Source organism: Hibiscus syriacus, unplaced genomic scaffold (assembly GCF_006381635.1).
Source record: "Hibiscus syriacus cultivar Baekdansim isolate YM2019G1 unplaced genomic scaffold, ASM638163v2 tig00112230_pilon, whole genome shotgun sequence".
Classification (NCBI taxonomy): domain Eukaryota; kingdom Viridiplantae; phylum Streptophyta; class Magnoliopsida; order Malvales; family Malvaceae; genus Hibiscus; species Hibiscus syriacus.
Window position 1 is genome coordinate 1,510,372 of NW_024063275.1, and position 18,440 is coordinate 1,528,811.

General features: G+C 30.2%; 1 long non-coding RNA gene across 1 annotated transcript; it reads right to left on the minus strand.

The window, feature by feature from the left end:
* Positions 1-1,346: 1,346 nt before the first annotated feature.
* On the minus strand, positions 1,347-2,159 carry LOC120176189. Its single transcript, XR_005521298.1, has 3 exons — positions 2,051-2,159; positions 1,673-1,751; positions 1,347-1,369 (listed from the first exon to the last, which is right to left on the minus strand). It is a non-coding gene; the product is annotated as an uncharacterized LOC120176189 (long non-coding RNA).
* Between the last annotated feature and the right edge of the window lie 16,281 nt (positions 2,160-18,440).

Sequence of the window (18,440 nt, forward strand, 5' to 3'; positions counted from 1 at the left end):
CATTCTTTTGTGCTTTAATTTTCATTTTGGGACAATACGCCTTAAGTGAGAGGGTAGAGAATAAATGCATTGAATTTTCCCTTGATTATTTATATGATTGGAATTGAGGTTTTGATGTTAAATAAAACATGCATTAATCTCAATAAAAACAAACAGAAATAAGTAGGATAGAAAGAGTAAAGGTTAATCTGTAGGGAATATCATAATTGTTGATGAATTGATTTTTGCTTCAAGGATAAGGGGTAACTTGAAAAAATGTAAAGGGGTTTTGTTCGATTGAAAAAGAAAGAAAGTAATATTGAAAGAAAGTAAACTTGAAATAAAATTCTAATTGTAAAAATCAGCCTCTGGCTTTCACTTTGTCACAAATTCCATTAATCATCGAAATAGATCTTAGCTTCGGATTCATGTCGGTTACAGTCACTACAAGAAATTTCGATTGTTTTAACAAAATTATTTATCACTAAAAGTACTAAATTTGTCACGATATATTTATTTTGACTAATTTTATTTGTTACCATGTTTGTTAGAACAACCTTGTCATGTAAAGTATATTGTGACAATTGTGTTTGTTACCATTGTATAGTATTTATTGTAACAATGAAATTTCGTTACTATAATTAACTTATCACAATAAACTATTTGTCACAATCAATTAACTATTTTATCACGAGAAGTACATTTTGTCATAACTAAGTTATATTTAAACATCAAATATAAAGGGTTTTTGTGACGAAAATACATAAGGCAACAAAAATTATTTTGTCACAGTTGCTATTTCGTCACTAAATGTAAGTTAGAAAGAAAAATATTTGTTAAAATAAAATAATTATTTTATTGCAAAAAGTAAATTTCTTCATAATTAACTTAAAGTATAACATCAAACAAAAAATGTTTTCGTGACAAAAAGACATATTACAACAAAATTTATTTTCTCGCTACTTTTATTTCATCACTAAATATTTTTATAACTTTTTATTGTGACTAAATAATTTGTTACAATTTGTTATTGTGAAAACTTTTTATTGTGACTAAATAATTTGTTACAATTTGTTATTGTGAAAGAATATTATTTGTCACAATTTTTTATAATGAGAAATTAATATTTGTTATAAATTATTATTTTTATTAAATAAATTTATCGTATTTTTTTATTTTGACAAAATATTACGACGAAATAAATTTGACATAACTTTTTACTTTGATTAAATTTAATGTGTTATTATTACTAAATTATTTTGTTATAATTTATTATTGTGAAAGTATTACTTATCACGATTTTTTATATTTTTTCCCGTAAATGATCTATCATCCGTCCAGGAGTAGCCACAACAATGCCAGACATCAATCTCAAAGCTGTCTCTTGTGCCTATAAAGATGACATGAGATAAAAGAAGACAATGTAAGCCTATGAATGTAAATAATTAAACAAACAGTTGACATCAGCTTCCAAAAATAAATAGGTTTTTTTATAAAACCAATCAAACATTTAAGAAAATGGAAAGGGTAATCAATGATTATAGTTTTTTTTTACAATAGTGGAGGAAGTTTCAACTGAGTTAAAGAAACAATTAAAAAAAGAGTGCTGAAAGGATCGAACATATAACTTTTTGCCTGTATATAAAATGAGTGCAAATTAAGCCGGCTAAGTAAGGAAATCAATAGGTCAAACCCTTAATGAAAGCCCACCAATAATCAGACAACATCGAATATCAGTATACTGAGCAAGTTTCTCTATCATACTGCGAACCCTGCAACAAATGAATGTAGAATAAGGTTTAAACCTCAACGAATTTCCAAAAATACACATGAAACATATTTTTAGTTTTCAACAAACTTGAAGCATAAAGAGATCGAACAAACAGACTTAGAAATATTTCCAATAAACTAGTAAAATGCAAAAACCAGTTCACTGGTTTATGATAACATAATTCCATTATAAAAATATATATATTAGTTTATTTACACTATGCCAGAACAAAGAAAGCAAAGTCCTGAATAAATTTGTGATAGAGAGCTGAAAATGTTCAAAAGATTTTATAGTACTTACTGAACGACCAACTCTCTAGCAGGAGTAAGGATTAGCACTCATATAGCTGAAACCCTTTTAGGATGGAATAACAACCTTTCTAGTGTAGGTAAGACATACACAGCAGTCTGCATTATGGGAAAATTAAAAGCATTTCAATAAAAATCAAATCTTCAATCGCAAATTAATTGCACAGAAAGAGATGAAGATCAAAAGAAATATACCTTCCCATAACTAGTAACTGCACTCCCACATATATCGCGTCCAGTCAAGGCTAAGGGTACACATGCAGCCTATATAACAAATTACCCAAAAACTCTTTGATGAAAACTCAATTAATGAAGCGAGAATTATGAAATCAAGTAAAATAAAGACCTAAATAGGGTAGGTTTGGTGTAACCCAATGTTTCACAAACTCGAAGCAAAGGACGCGAGAGATTGAGCTCCATGAAAGAATTCGCATGAAAGCAACGGCCATCAACAAGGTATTCTAGTTTTTTTCCATTTTTTATATGCTTGTTAAATTATTATTTCGTTCCTAGTTTACAATTTCATTCTTTGTTTTTATGTAAATTCCATAATGTCTAAAAAAATAAATGTAAGTTAGGGATGTAAGGTTACCTTACTGTGGTGTAGGGAAGCATAGTGGGTGTTGATTTAGGGTCGGAGGGCCACTGCGTATGTTGGTCGTTCCATCGCTTGGTTCTCGGTCGAGGAGAGGAATTATAGTGGGTCTTGTTGATGATTAAGGGTTATTTTCTTGGCGTTCCTTACATCTTGTGAGTTAGTCGGTTAGACTGGAAATGGCCACCCATATCCGGTGGCCTAGAGTCGAGGGCTTCGGTTCGTTGGTGAGGGGGTTGTCGCTGCGAGTGAAGAGAAGAGGGAGATGGAATGTTAGGGTTGAGTAACGGGCAAATTGAAAATTAAGGGAGGAATATATTTTATTTTGTTATTTTGGGGAAAATTACGCTAAGGCTCCTATACCTTTAGCGTATTTTGTGTTTCAGTCACCAATTCGTGGGATAATTACCTATAAGTCCCCTAACTTTAGGAATCATTTATTAATTAAAAAATAATTTTTTTGGCACCAAAAATAGGGATAAATGTTTCTGATAGTATAATTTTTTATAATGATTAAAATATATAACTACAAAAATAATTGATTACAAAAAACTTGAATTTTATTATCTATTGTGATGATTTTTTCTATAACAATAACTATAAATTATAATTACAAAAGTTATCAACATAAATTTTTGAAACAAAAAAATTGGAGAAAAATATTTATCTCAATATATGTTATCACTATAATTAAAATTTATAACTACAAGTATAATTTGTCACAAAAATGTGAATACCATTATTTTTTGTGACTGTTTTTTTGTAATAATTATAAACACAATAGTAACAAAAATTGTTACTATATGATTTTTTGGCACAAAAAATATGGAGGAAAATCTTTATGACAATATATTTTGTTACTATATAACTTTTTTGACACTAAAATATACGAAGAAATGATTATGATAATATAATTTTTCATAATGATTAAAATATATAAGTACACAAATATTTTATTAAAAAAATTGAATTTTATTATTTGATGTGATAATTTTTCTATAACAATAACTGTAAATTATAATTATAAAATTATCAATATAACTTTTGAAACAAAAAAGTGGAGAAAAAATAGTTATGACAATATATGCTATCACTACAGTTAAAATTTATAACCACGAAAACGTGAATAACATTATTTTTTGTGATATTATTTTTGTAATTATTATTAATACTTATAGTTACAAAATTTGTCACTATATGACTTTTTTGACGCAAAAAAATATGGAAAGAAATCTTTGTGACAATATATTTTCTCACTATAATTAAAACATATAACGACAAAAACTGTTTTTTACTAAAACTTGAATCTCATTATTTGTTGTGACAACTTTTTTGTAACAATAATTATAGCTTATAGTTACAAAACATGTCACTATATTATTTTGTTTTCGTACAAAAAATTAGAGATAATCATTTGTGACTATACATTTTGTCACTATAATTAAAATATATAATTACAAACAAAATTTGTCAAAACAAATATAAATTTCATTATTTGTTGTGACAATTTTTTCTATCATAGTTACTAAAACTTTTAGTTACAAAATTTCTCATTGTATGTCTTTAATTTGGCGCAAAAAAAGGAGGGAAACATTTGTGACAAAAAATCATAATAAAATTTATTTTGTCACCATATGTTACACATGTTTGCTAATTATGATAAATTATTATGACGATTTTAACTTTTGTCATAATCGTATATTTTTTTTAATTTAATGCGATAATTATTTATTTTGTCATAAAAAAGCTACTAATAATGACAAAAATAATTTTAACAAATTTAAATTTGTCACAATAGTAGAAATTTCTTGTAGTGAGTCTATAGGGCTCAACCCTTATAACTTGCTTTTCTCTCAGTTGAACCAACAATCCTAAAACAATATTTGATTGTAAATCCTTATGTGGACTAATCGCAACAAACATTATTAGCGTCCCTCGATTTAAAAGCTTTGGAAAACCCAACTCGGATAGTTTCTCACTGAGAATCAAATCTGATCTCAGTTTTCAATAGAGGACCATCGCTATGTGTGTTAACAAGAAGTCGAATGTGCTACAAGTTGATCTTTCCTCCCAACTATCAATCGAAAACACTATCAATCCAATATGCACTTTTTGAAAAGAAAATATTAGGATGATCGATTACCGATCATTGATTTTAGAAAACTGATAATGTAACCCGAACAATGTGTAGTGCTTTTCAATTCTCACGATCAGAATTGAGTCATCGCTTCAGCCTTTGATTATGAAAAACTTAGCTAAGTATGATAGAAATCATACTTAACATTTAAATGAAAATAAATAAAAACTAAAGAAAGTAAAAACTCAAAAAAGAAAAAGTAAAACTTTATAAAAGAAAGAAAACAAGAACAAAGAAAAAACTCAAGCACTATGAGATTCGTTTGAAGCTTACCCAAGGGGTATTTATAGTATCCTAAAAACTATAAAAATATTAAAGATAATTCCCTAAAAATTCCAAAAGATAATTCCTTTACTTGTTTGAATAAAATCCCAAAAATAAAGATAATTCCTAAATTCAAACTGGAAATTATGGCTGAGTGTTATGTATTCACGAAAATGCTGTCTGGACCTTATACAAGATGCTGGGTAGTTGCCTCGTGCTTAATTGTAGAATTTCGTCCTTTTAGCATAGTTTCTGGAATCGAATTCCCTGAACAGAATATAACATAAAATGCCAACTTAACAACATAAACCGACGAATCAAGGAGTAATTAATAATAAAATTATAACGAAATTAAGCACTCATCAAATTGCCCTTCACTTATTTAATGCTTGTCTTCAAGTATTTCTCAATCAATGGATTAAAAAATATGATGTTGACATCTCAATTCCATAAAATTCCCAAGACTTCCAAGCAAATTAAAACCAAACAAATGATAAAATTCAAGAGCAATCAAGCAAAAAGCACAAATAAAAGCAAGTAGTAGCAAAACATTGGGGGTAGGATAAAGGCTAAAAATCGGATGAAAAAGTCAAGACAAAGAGACGGTCATTTCTTTGAGTTATTCAAAAGGAATTAAAATCAAAGAAAGGAAAAGAAATCGAATGATGAAAGCTTGAATTTTTTTTCTTTTCTCCTTTTTTTTCTCTTATTTAAATCTATTTTTTTTTATACATTGATTTTTCTGCTCATTCGAATTTGCTTTTTCTGCACTATTCGAATGTTTCTGCACTAAATTTCTGCATTGTTCGAACCAAAACTGGATTGTTTTCTTTTTTGTTATTCGAACAATATCAATTTTTGGACTATTTTCCTACATTGTTCGAACAGTGAAGTTTTCTACTTTTTTTGAACTATCCTTCATTTTTTCTGTTTTTTTGTTTCGTTTTGGAACAACCTCACCTTTGTCCTGAAAAAGGGTAACAAAAAGAGGGAAAAAATAAAATACGCTCAGATAAATGATGTGGTAAACAAAGAAAAGGGTAGGCCATTTGTTGGGAAGAGAAGAAAAGGATTAAATCCTAATGCCTCTATCACACTAAAGCATCATATTCAATTTTGTAGTCTCGATAAGCATTACGCTATAAGTTCTATAATGCAAATAATTAGTCGGCAAATTCAAGTAAACAAAGGGAAAGAATACAAGAATATGCTCATTAGGCTCAAAACTCACATGATAGGAGATTGGTTTATTCCATAAACAGAAAAAAGCTAAAAAAACATATATCCACATTTATCAAATATATTTATGATAAATTATAAGAAATAAAAACATATTTTATTAAATTTTGGGGTATTTCCTCGTTTAATCTCTAATAAAAAGTCCCTTTTATGGTGAAATATGCCTAAACTGTATATTATTAGTCTCACATTCAACCTGATAGTTTTAATCATATACACATTAGTCCATAGTCTTGGGTCAACCCTCATGTATTTACTCAAAAATTCTGGGTGTTATATGATAAATTTATCGAATTAAAATTTGAGAGGATGAACTTACAAAATACTCTTAATGAGTTTATAACCATCGTTTAGATGGTCTACATTAAGATAGACTCAATGAAATGATTGTAAGTGTGAAGAAATATACATTTTTGAAAGTCATTGAATTTTCATTCTAGAGAACTTATTATTGGTAAAATTACTGCAAAATGAAATCGTTAGAACTAATTGGATAATATTAAAATAAAATAAATGGTAAAGAAATAATTGTGCAGTGGTATAAACCCCTAACTTAGAAACAATTTCACCTCGATGCATGTAATCACTTCAATAGGCGTTAATCTCCTGAGATTTGTAATGCCCGAAATTTTGGTTAATGACTAAAACGTAAGTTTTTAAAGTTTAGTAGCCAAAGTATAAAATTAGGAAATATTTATGGACCTAAGTGGTAATTTTTCTAAAAAGAATTTTTATTCCATAAATTTATAGTTTTCTCTTGATAATGAGGTTTTATGGAAATCATATTCTTGATCCAAAAATTTTGTTAAAAATTAGAAACTGTTAAAGTCTGATAAAAATTTATGTAAATCATATTGAATAAAAATTTTGAGAAAAATTGAAGGATTATAAATTAGGTTTAAAAATATTATTTCCACATTTTAAAATGATGGAAAATAATATAAATCATTGGATTTCAGAATTTATTTTAATATTCAAATTTGACCGTTGGATTTAAGTGGCAAGATTGAAGTTTTTGAAAAGTTGCACAAATAAAATGGTAAAATATTTTGTTCATATTTGACTTTTGAAATACGATAAGGGTTATATCACATGGTTTGATGGTAATTATAAGGTTTCATTAAGGGTAAAATGGTCTTTTCCCAATTAAATGAATTTAATATTCATTTAAGCTTGAATAAAGGATAAAATAACTTGAAATTACTTAGAAATTGCATGTAATCTTCCCCCTTTTTTAACTCCAGGTCATGAACCCCATCATAAGGTAAGAGAAAATTTATTTTTGATTTTTAAGCAATTTCCTTTGGATTTTGGATCGAGCCATGAAATATAAAATTGCTCTATTTAAAGAATGCTATCATTTGGTACCATTTATGCCTTGCTTGTGTTCAAAGATACCAAATCCTAAGGTTTATGTTCATAATAGGGTTTATGGAATTGATGATGGATTTTGATGTTTTTGAGGTCGTAGATTCATTTTCAAGTTTGTTTGATGATTAAAACATGCTCAAATCAAATAGAAATGCTATTGGTATTTTCAGTCTAAGCCTAAAATTTGGGGAAGTTTGTGTTTGAATGAAATTTGATTAGGGTTTTAATTATAGAGGGTTTATAATATTGAATAGATGTTGATTTAATGCTCGAATTGAATCGAAATCGAGTAAAAATCTTGAAAACCCTAGTCTTGGGTACTTGAAGCATTCAACCTTGGCTTTAGTGTATGAGGAAAATTATGGAAAAAATTATGTATGGCCTGAAATGATACAGGAAGTATTCTACAAGCCAAAGAAAATTTATGTACGACTGTTTTGTAATTTTGTGAAAGTTATGGGACCTATTCAATAATTATGAAAAGTTATGGATTTAAGTTAAAATGTGAAATTGGATCATTTTGGAAGCTTGGTAAGTTAGGTGATTACTATTGAAATTTTGAATAGTTTTAGGGCTTTAGATATGATTTTGTAATTTTTAATATACTTGGATGATTATTATTTAAATATTTGAATTTTAAAATTGATATTTAAGTGGGTAAAATGGTGAAGGGCCATTTTACATAAATCGGAAAAGTTGGTGCCAATATTAAAGAAATTCATAAATATTAAAATATTTTGATATCAAATAAGTTTCAAATATATCTTATGGGTTGTTGTTATTGGAATTTAATTATGTAAGTAAAATACTAATATATGTTTCAATATGAAATTGTGACTTTGTACATATCGTGATTGACTTCGTGATCGAAGCAAATCTAGTAAAAAAGGATCAAGTTTGCAGTTTAGTGAGGCAAATATTTTGAAATATATAAAGTTTCAAGGTGAGTGCAACACATGCATGACATTATACAAGGATGTTTTATATATAATTAGGAAGACTTGCGATGAGTCTACCTTGTTTGTATCGGCATGATATTTATATCATATTCACATTATTGACATGTTCTTAATATATAAAGGTTGAAAATATATTGTGTTGATCACTAATATACATGAGTATTATTTCGGTTATGAAATGCCCAATGTTGATTATATTGATATGCAATTGTCACAGATGAAATAATTATAGACTATATGCCCAAGTATGTCATTGAGGGTCATTTGTATAGTTGGTATGCCATAGAGTTTAACAGATGTATATCGGACTGTACTAAAAGATACCTAATGTGGGTCAGTACTAAATCATACCTATTGCTGATGGTGAGCACAACCTTATGTGTCATATTCGGGGACCGTACTAAAGGATTCCTAGTGAAAGTTAGTACTAAAGGATACATAGTGTTGATGGTGGAAATGACCTTCCGTGTTATATTGGTTTAGCACTTCGGTGCATATTTGACTCGTGTAATAGGGTCCTCATAGGTTTATATTTTGGGCTATGGTTATTGATAATACTTTTATATTTCATTTTTGTCATGTTTATTATGGTAACATGATGGGTATGCAGGTAAGATGATCTTATGACAATTGATAATGACATTTAGTTATATGCACGTGACGTATTGCACTATTTACTATTTTAATTACCTCACTAAGTATATACTTAGTGTGTGATAATTTTAATACGTAGGTATAAAGTAGGAGTATGAGTAAGGAGTACTGAGCAACCCTAAGCATTAAGGAGTATATTATAGTATCAGTAATACATCCTTCAATGTGATTTTGACTTATTAGTGGCATGTACTTATTAAATGTACTAGTTGCTCTGTTAAGCCATTTTGGAACTTTGGAACTGATTTGTAATGACTAAACTAAAACTGCTTTATTATGGTTTACTAAAATTAGTATTACTTAGTATTATCAGTATGAAATGACGCTTTTATATTATAATGTTTTTTAAAATATTATGTTTTGAAATTCTATGATTAAATATTTTATATAAATGGTTATGAAACTGGTATTGTTTGAAAGAAACAAAATCTTCCCTAGTTTGTTTTAAGAAATATTTAAAATAATTGATACGACATCTGCAACTCATTTCAGGTTATAGATGTTATATTTATTGGTATCAGAGATATAGGTTTAGCTGTTTATGAACATAAATTGAATCTAAATTAAGTTTAGATTGTATACATGCCACTAGGATGTCATAATATTACTGATAGTTGTATATATGCTACAATGCTTATTATTTAGTAAGGTTACTCCTTGCTAACGTTAGATGATTTTGACTTGTTTAGATGTTGGATCATTAAGAATCGAGTAGGGAATAACAAGGTGAATCAATATCTACTGCATGATCAACCTAATATGGAGTTGCCTAATGCGAATCAATAGGATATGCCTGTACAGGATTGAGGAATGTTCCTTTAGGCATTCGACAATATCATTAATCACCAAGCACTAATATATGTTCCAATAACAATTAAGGAAAATAAGAGCACCTGAGTTTCGAGGCGATATTGATGCAAATCCAATGGCTGTTGATTACTGGTTGAATGATATGAAGAATATGTTGAACATGATTCCTTGTGATGATCAATGAAAACTTAAAGGGGTTATATCCCTACTTATGAAACAAGCCAGTGTTTGGTGGAATACAATCACAGTATGAGGCCCTCCAAAGCAAATTACTTGCAAATTCTTTCTGAGGGAATTTAAGGAGAAGTACATTGGAGATGTGTTCATCAGTAAGATGATACAAAAATTCTTGAATTTGGAACAATAGAGAAGAACAATCTATAAGTATGAATGTGAGTTTCAGTGATTTAGTGGATTTGCAACGGAGTTCCTCCTGACTGAAAAAACCAGAATTGACAGGTTCATTACTGGATTGGATTTGCAGTATAAGAGTATCTTGGTTTCTTATCATTTTACTACTTTTCAAGAAACAATAAATAAGACTAAAGCTATGAAAATAGTTAATCTTGATGATTCGTAGGTGAAAAAGACTCAGTCCATCAAAAGGTTTGAGAACTCCTCTGTGCCATCCTCCAAGTGCAAGAAACGCTATGCATCTTCAAAATCTTACAACAAAAATGGTTTTCAAGAGGAAAATCCAAGCCAACCAGGCTTAGACAGTTTCTACAGGTACCTAAGGCTCAAGATTTCATCCTAAACCCGAATATGAGCACTGCAAAAAAAAAACATTTTGGACAATGCTGGTTAATTAATGGAAAATGCTTTCATTGTAACCAAGTTGGACATTTTAAAAGGGTGTGGCCAGAGCTCTACCCAAACCAGTCTGTAGCAGGACCTTAGAAAGGCACAGACAACCACAGTGGCAAACCAGGAACTTCTAAGGCTGCATCTAATCGTGAAGCCTAGCCTACTACTCAAATTTATCACATCAAGACTAATGATAATTGAGATGCTCCTGAGATAATAGCATGTACCTTTTATCTCTTTGATGAACTTTTGTTTGTGTTGATATATCTTGGTTCTACGTATTCTTATATTAGTGTAAAGTTGGTTAGTGATAGGGGAATTTCACTAGAAGCTATTTCTAGTGATATTGTGGTAATCAATCCTTTGGGCCATAGTGCGTGAATTAGTTGAAAATGTAAAAATTGCTCAATAAAGATTCAGGTAGTGAAATTTCCTACAAATTTGTTAGAACTACCTTTTGAGGAGTTTGGAATAATTTTGGGCACGAATTGGTTATCTCCCTACTATGGTTGTGTAGATTGTTGCACGAAGAGATTGTTTTAAAAATATTCAAAAGGTTCAGAGGTAATATTTGTTGGAGAAAGGGTAAATCCCTTATCTAATGTAATTTTATACTTTTTTGCTAATAAACTGCTGATGCAAGGATGCCAAGCAATTTTAGCGAATATAGTGTATATGTGAGCTATTGAGGTTAGGTTGGAAGACATTCCAACAGTGTGAGAGTAACCAGAGGTGTTTCCGGATGAGGTACCTAAATTACCTCCAGACCGAGAGGTGGAGTTTGGTATTAATATATTTCCCGGTACAACGCCTATCTTGATGGCTCCTTATCAGATGGCCCCGATAGAATTAGATGGAGTTAAAAGCTCAATTATAGGAGCTTCTTGATTGAGCATTCATTAGACCGAGGGTTTCACCTTGAGGTGCACAAGTGTTATTCGTTAAAAAAAGGATGGATCTATGGGACTATGCATAGATTATTGACGGTTAAACAAGGTGACCATCAAGAACATGTATCCTCTTCCAAGAATTGATGATTTATTTGATCAACTAAAAGGAGTAGCAATCTTATTCGATTAGGATATCACCAGTTAAAGATTAAAGAGGAAACTATTCCAAAGACAGTTTTTAGAGCTCGATATGGACACTATGAGTTCGTTGTGATACCATTTAGTTTGACCAATACTCTGGCAACATTCATGGATTTGATGAATCGAGTATTTCAGCCTTACTTGGATCATTTCTTTGGTATTCATTTTAAAGACAATTGAAGAGCATGATGCTCATATTCTCACTGTTCTTGAGATTCTTAAAGAGAAAAAGTTGTATGCCAAGCAGTCAAAGTGTGAATTTTGGCTATCAAAAGTATCTTTTCTTGGTCATGTAGTCTATGTAAAAGGTATAAAAGTTGATCCTATGAAAGTTTAGGCAATAATGGAGTAGAAACCTCCAAAGAATGTTACAGAGGTTTGAAGCTTTTCAAGACTTACTGGTTAGTATTGAAGGTTCGTAAAGAACTTTTGGATGACTGGTTCTTCATTGAGCAAGCTCTTAAGGAAATATGTTCTTTTTGTTTGGGTAGAAAAACTCCAAAAGATCTTCGAAACTTTAAAGAAGATCATGACAGAAGCCCCAGTGTTGGTACAGCTGAAATCTGATAAGGATTATGTGGTGTATAGTGATGCATCCCATAACAATTTAGGCATTCTACTTATGCAAGAAGATAAGGTTGTGGCGTATTCTTTCAAACAGTTAAAGACTCACAAGAGAAATTATCTGACACGTGATCTTGAGTTAGCAGTAGTTGATTTGCTCTAAAGATTTAGCGACATTATCTGAATGATGAGCGGTGCTATATCTACACGGATCACAAAAGACTAAAGTATCTATTGACTGAAAAAGAGTTGAATTTGAGACAAAGAAGATGGATGGAAATCTTTAATGACTATGATGTGGTCATCGACTACCATCCATAGAAGGCTAATGTTGTAGCTGATGTACCAAAAGACTTTCACAACTTTGTGAGGTTTGGATGCACTTTTATCTTTAAAGGGAAATGGTTCATTGTTGGCTGAGTTAAGGATTAAACCAATGCTTTTGATTCAGATAAAGGAACTACAAGAGAAAGATGAAAAGTGCTTGTTATGGATTGCATAAGTGGAACAAGGTGAAACGAAAGACTTTGAAGTAAAGTCTGATGAATGTCTATATTATAAAGGGAGAGTCCGCATTCCCAACGATGAGGGGTTGAATAAAGATATTCTTTTTTAGGCACATTATAGCTCGTTGACTATGAACCCATGTGGGAACAAGATTTATCAGGACCAAAAGAGTCGGTATTGGTGGCTTGGTATTAAATGAGCCATCACGGAGTTTGTTGCAACATGTTTGACATGTCAACAAGGAAAAACAGAACATTAAGTGCCTTTGAGATTACAACAACTTATCTTCATTACTGAGTAGAAATGAGAATGAGTTACTATGGACTTTGTTACATGGCTACCTTTGACATAGAACAAGAAAGACTCCATTTGGTTGATAGCTGACAGATTAACCAAGATGACGTATTTTATTCCATTGAGAATCAATTACTCATTGGATAAGTATGTTAAGTTGTATATAAAAGAAATAGTTTGGCTATATGGTGTGCCTATATCGATAGTGTCTGACATGGATCCAAGGTTTTCTTCGATATTTTGGAAGTCATTGCACGAAGCTTTGGGTACTCGGTTGAATTTTAGCACGGCTTTCCATCTGCAGAAAGATGGACAGTCTGAACAGACTATTAATTTTTAGGATATGCTGAAGGCATGTGTGATCGAGTTCAAAGGATCGTGGGAAAAGCATTTGACTTTAGCATAATTTACATACAACAAAAACTATCAATCGAGTATCAAGATGGATCCGTACGAAGCTTTACATAAGAAAGTATCGAACACCATTGAATTAGTTCGAGTTAAAAGATCGGGATCTAATTGGCCCTGATTTATTAAAAAAGGTTTAGGATAAAGTGAGGATAATCCAAGATAATCTCAATATAGCATACGATCGGCAAAAGTCTTATGCAGACTTAAAAATAAAAGAGTTCGAATTTCAAGAAGATGATAAAGTCTTTCTTAAAGTATCATCATGGAAAAAATATATTGCGATTTGAGCAAAGAAATGTTAAGTTCAAGATTCATTGAACCTTATGAGATCTTAAAGAGAGTTAGTTTAGTGGCTTACCAGTTGGCGTTACATCCGAAAATGGACAAGATTCATAATGTTTTTTATGTGTCGATGCTCAGGAAGTATCAATCAGATCCTTCACATGTCATTACACCGGAGAAGATTCAGATCCAACCAAATTTGACTTATGAAGAAGAATTAGTGAAAATTTTGGCTCGGGGAGTTAAGGAACTACGGAACAAGACTATTCCTCTAGTCAAAGTCCTTTGGCATAATCATAAAGTCGATGAAGCTACCTGGGAATTAGGGGAGGACATGGAAAAGCAGTATCCTCACATCTTTACATTAGGTATGCATTAAAATTTGTGGATGAATATTTCTTTAGGAAAGAGTTGTAATATCCCAAATTTTGGTTAGTGACCAAAACATAAGTTTTGAAAGTTTAGTGGTAAAGTGTAAAATTGGAAAACATTTAGGGACCTAAGTGGTAATTTTCCCAAAATAATTTATATTCCATAAATTGATAGTTTACTCTTGATAATGGGGTTTTATGAAAATCAAATTCTTGATCCATAAATTTTGTTAAAAACTAGAAATGATTAAAGTCTGGTAAAAATTCAGTAATTTGGATTGAAAAAAAAATTTGAGAATAATTGAAGGATGATAAATTAGGTTTAAAAATATTATTTCCACATTTTAAAATGATGGAAAATAATATAAATCATTGGATTTGTGTATTTATTTCCATGCTCAAATTGGACTGTTGGATTTAATGGCAAGAATGAAGTTTTTGAAAAGTATCATGGATAAAATGGTAAAGTGGTAAAATATTTTGTTCATCGTTGCCTTTTGAAATATGATAAGGGTTATTTGTCATGGTTTTATGATTAAATGAATTTAATATTTATTTAAGCTTAAATAAACGATAAATTAACATAAATTTGCTTAGAAATTTCTTGTAATCTTCCCTATTTTTCAACCCTAAGCCGTGAACCTCATCCCAAGGTAAGAGAAAATTTCTTTTTGTTTTGAGCAATTTCCTTTGGATTTTGGATTGAGCCATGAAATAGAAAATTGTTTTATTCAAAAAATACTATTATTTGGTACTACTGTTCATATTAGGGTTTATGGAATTAATGATGGATGTTGATGTTTTTGAGGTTGTGGATTCATTTCCAAGCTTGTTTGATGATTAAAACATGTTCAAACCTCTTAGAAATACTATTGGTATTTTTGGCATAACCCTAAAATTTGGGGAAGTTTATGTTTTGATGAAATTAGATTAGGTGTTTGATTATAGAGAGTTTATAATGTTAAATGGAGGTTGATTTCATGTCCGAATCGAATCTAAATCGAGTAAAAATCATGAAAACCATAGTATTGGGTCTTGAAGCATTCAACCTTGACTTTAGAGGATGAGAACAATTATGTAGGGGTTGGAAATGATATAGGAAGTAATCTACAAGCCTTAAAAAAATTTGGGGACCATTTTGTAAATTTATAAAAGTTAGGGGAACCTATTTGGTAATAATGAAAAAGTTTTGAATGAATGTGTAATTGTTCAAAATTTGTTGTACCTTGCTGAAAATTTCTTTTTAAGTGTTGGAATTTAAGTTAGAATGTAAAATTGAATCATTTTTGGAAGCTTGGTAAGTTAGGTGATTAGTACGAAAATTTTGAGTAGTTTGAGGGTTTTAAGGATGATTTTGTAATTGTTAATGTACTTGGCTGGTAATTGTTTCAATACTGGAATTTTAGTATAGAAATTTAAGTGAGTAATATGTTGAATGACCATTTTACATAAATCAGAAAAGTTGGTGCTAATATTAAAGAAATTCATAAATATTAAAGTATTTTGATATCAAATAAGTTTCGAATATATCTATTGGATTGTTGTTATTTTAATTCATAAATTCACTATGAAATTGTGACTTTGTACAGATCGTGATTGACTTCGTGATCAAAGTCAATCTAGTATAAAAGGATCAAGTTTGCAGCTTAGTGAGGCAAATCTTTTGAAATATATAAAGTTTCATGGTGCGTGCAATGCATGCATGACATTATACATGAATGTTTTATACATCATTAGGAAGAGTTGCAACGAGTCTACCTTGTTTGTATCGCCATGATATTTATATCATATTCATATTATTGACATGTTCTTTATATGTCAAGGTTTAAAATATATTGCGTTGATCACTAATAAACATGAATATTATTTCAGGTATGAAATGCCCAATGTTGAGTATATTGATATGGAATTGCTATGTATGAAATAATTATAGACTATATCCCAAGTATGTCATTGAGGGTCAGTGGTATAGTTGGCATGCCATAGAGTTTAACAGTTGCATATCGAACCGTACTAAAGGATACCTAGTACGGGTCAGTACTGAAGCATATCTAGTGCTGATGGTAGACACGACCTTATGTGTCATATTTGTTACCGAACTAAAGGATACCTAGCACTGATGGTGTAATTGACCTCCTGTGTTATATTGGTTTACCACTTCGGTGCATATTTGACTCGTGTACCCAGGTCATCATATGTTTATATTTCGGGCTATGGTTATTGATGATACTTTTATATTGTATTTTTATCATGTTTATTATGGTAACATGATGGGTATGCAGGTAAGATGATCATAGTACAATTGATAATGACATCCAGTTACATGCATGTGACATATTGAAATGTTTACTATTTTAACTGCCTCACTAAGTATATACTTAGCGTGTGATAATTTTCACGCGTAGGTAAAAATTAGGAGTAGGAGTAAGGAGTATTGAGCAACCCAAAGCATCTAGAGTATATTACAATATCAGTAAGACATCATTCTATGTGATTTTGACTTATTTAGTGGCATGTACTTAATAAATGTCCTAGTTGCTCTGTTAACCTATTTTGGAACTTGTTTGTAATAGCTAAACTAAAACTGATTTACTATAGTTTACTAAAATTAGTATTATATAGTATTATCAGTATGAAATGATGCATTTATATTATAATGTGTTTTAAAATATTATGTTTTGAAATTTTATGATTAAATATTTTATATTAATGGTTATGAAACTGGTATTATTTGAAAGAAACAAAATTTTTGCAAGTTTGATTTAAGAAATATTTTAAATAATTGATGTGATATATGTAACTAGTATTGGTTCGCATATACGAGTTATGAGTGTTATAATATTAGCACGATGTCTCTTATAATTGTACACCTGAATATCATAGTGGACAACAGTGGTACTACTATTCTCTTTGCACCAAAGGAAATCTTAGTAAGCTTTAGATAAAATAGGAATGTAGAAAGAAAATATGAAATTTGTTTTGAATTAGATAGTTTGAAGTACTGTTATGATCAGATATTCATAGGTTTGTCATTGGGGTTAAAAATGTCCACATAAATCCACAACAAAGACACAAATTTAATTTCCGAAAATGTCTATATAAATGTTGTATTTAACTTGTTGTAGCTGGATGAATCTGACCTCGAAACTGTCCAGATTCATTAAAAAAATATATTTGTTATGACAACTATTAATCAACAAGTCAAACGGCTGAATTAAAGTCCTTTAAATTCAGAAATTGTGATGCCATCTACTACCTTGAAGATTTGAACCTAGCCCTAAAATCGAAGAGTTAAACTGTGAAAATTCAACAATCAATCATCCAAATATTAACAGTTGTTATCACCACAGATTAATTCCAAATTAATATCAATCAACATATAATTCCAACAATTAACAACTAATTCTAGCAAATAAATACACCATTTAAAATATTTTTATTTCTTATAAATATGATTAAAAAATATAATTTTAATTTTACAAAATATAATTTCAAAGAAACTCTTCCGTATTTTCTATAAAAAGATAGAATGCGCGCGAACATGTTGAAGACATGTACTACCACAACCACCATTATGAGCTAAATAGAACAAATTCAAGTCGACCGGACTAACGGTTTCGGCGTGTGCATACGTACAAGGGAGTTGTTTCACCACATTCACTAAAGAAGAAAAATAGTTCCCCTTTAAATACCTTCCAAAGACATTTCCCTTCCAAATGTGCTATGTAGATGCTCTTACTACCTTGAGCATTACTAAAAGTCCCCACTAATGCGAAAGAATTATCTTGAAAATCAAAATAATTTTAACGTTTAAAACATGAAAAGAGAAATAGTGAGATTAGTTACTTAAGCACTAGTGAACGTATATGGAATGAGTACATAGCGATAATGAGTAATTCTTCTATTAGATAAGTGAGTGAATCTTGAAGTTTCTAAGACTATACTGAACTCATAACAAACAACTAGCCCCTTTATCCACCGAACACCTCGATGTGTCTACAAACTGTATACACAAGTATGTATAGC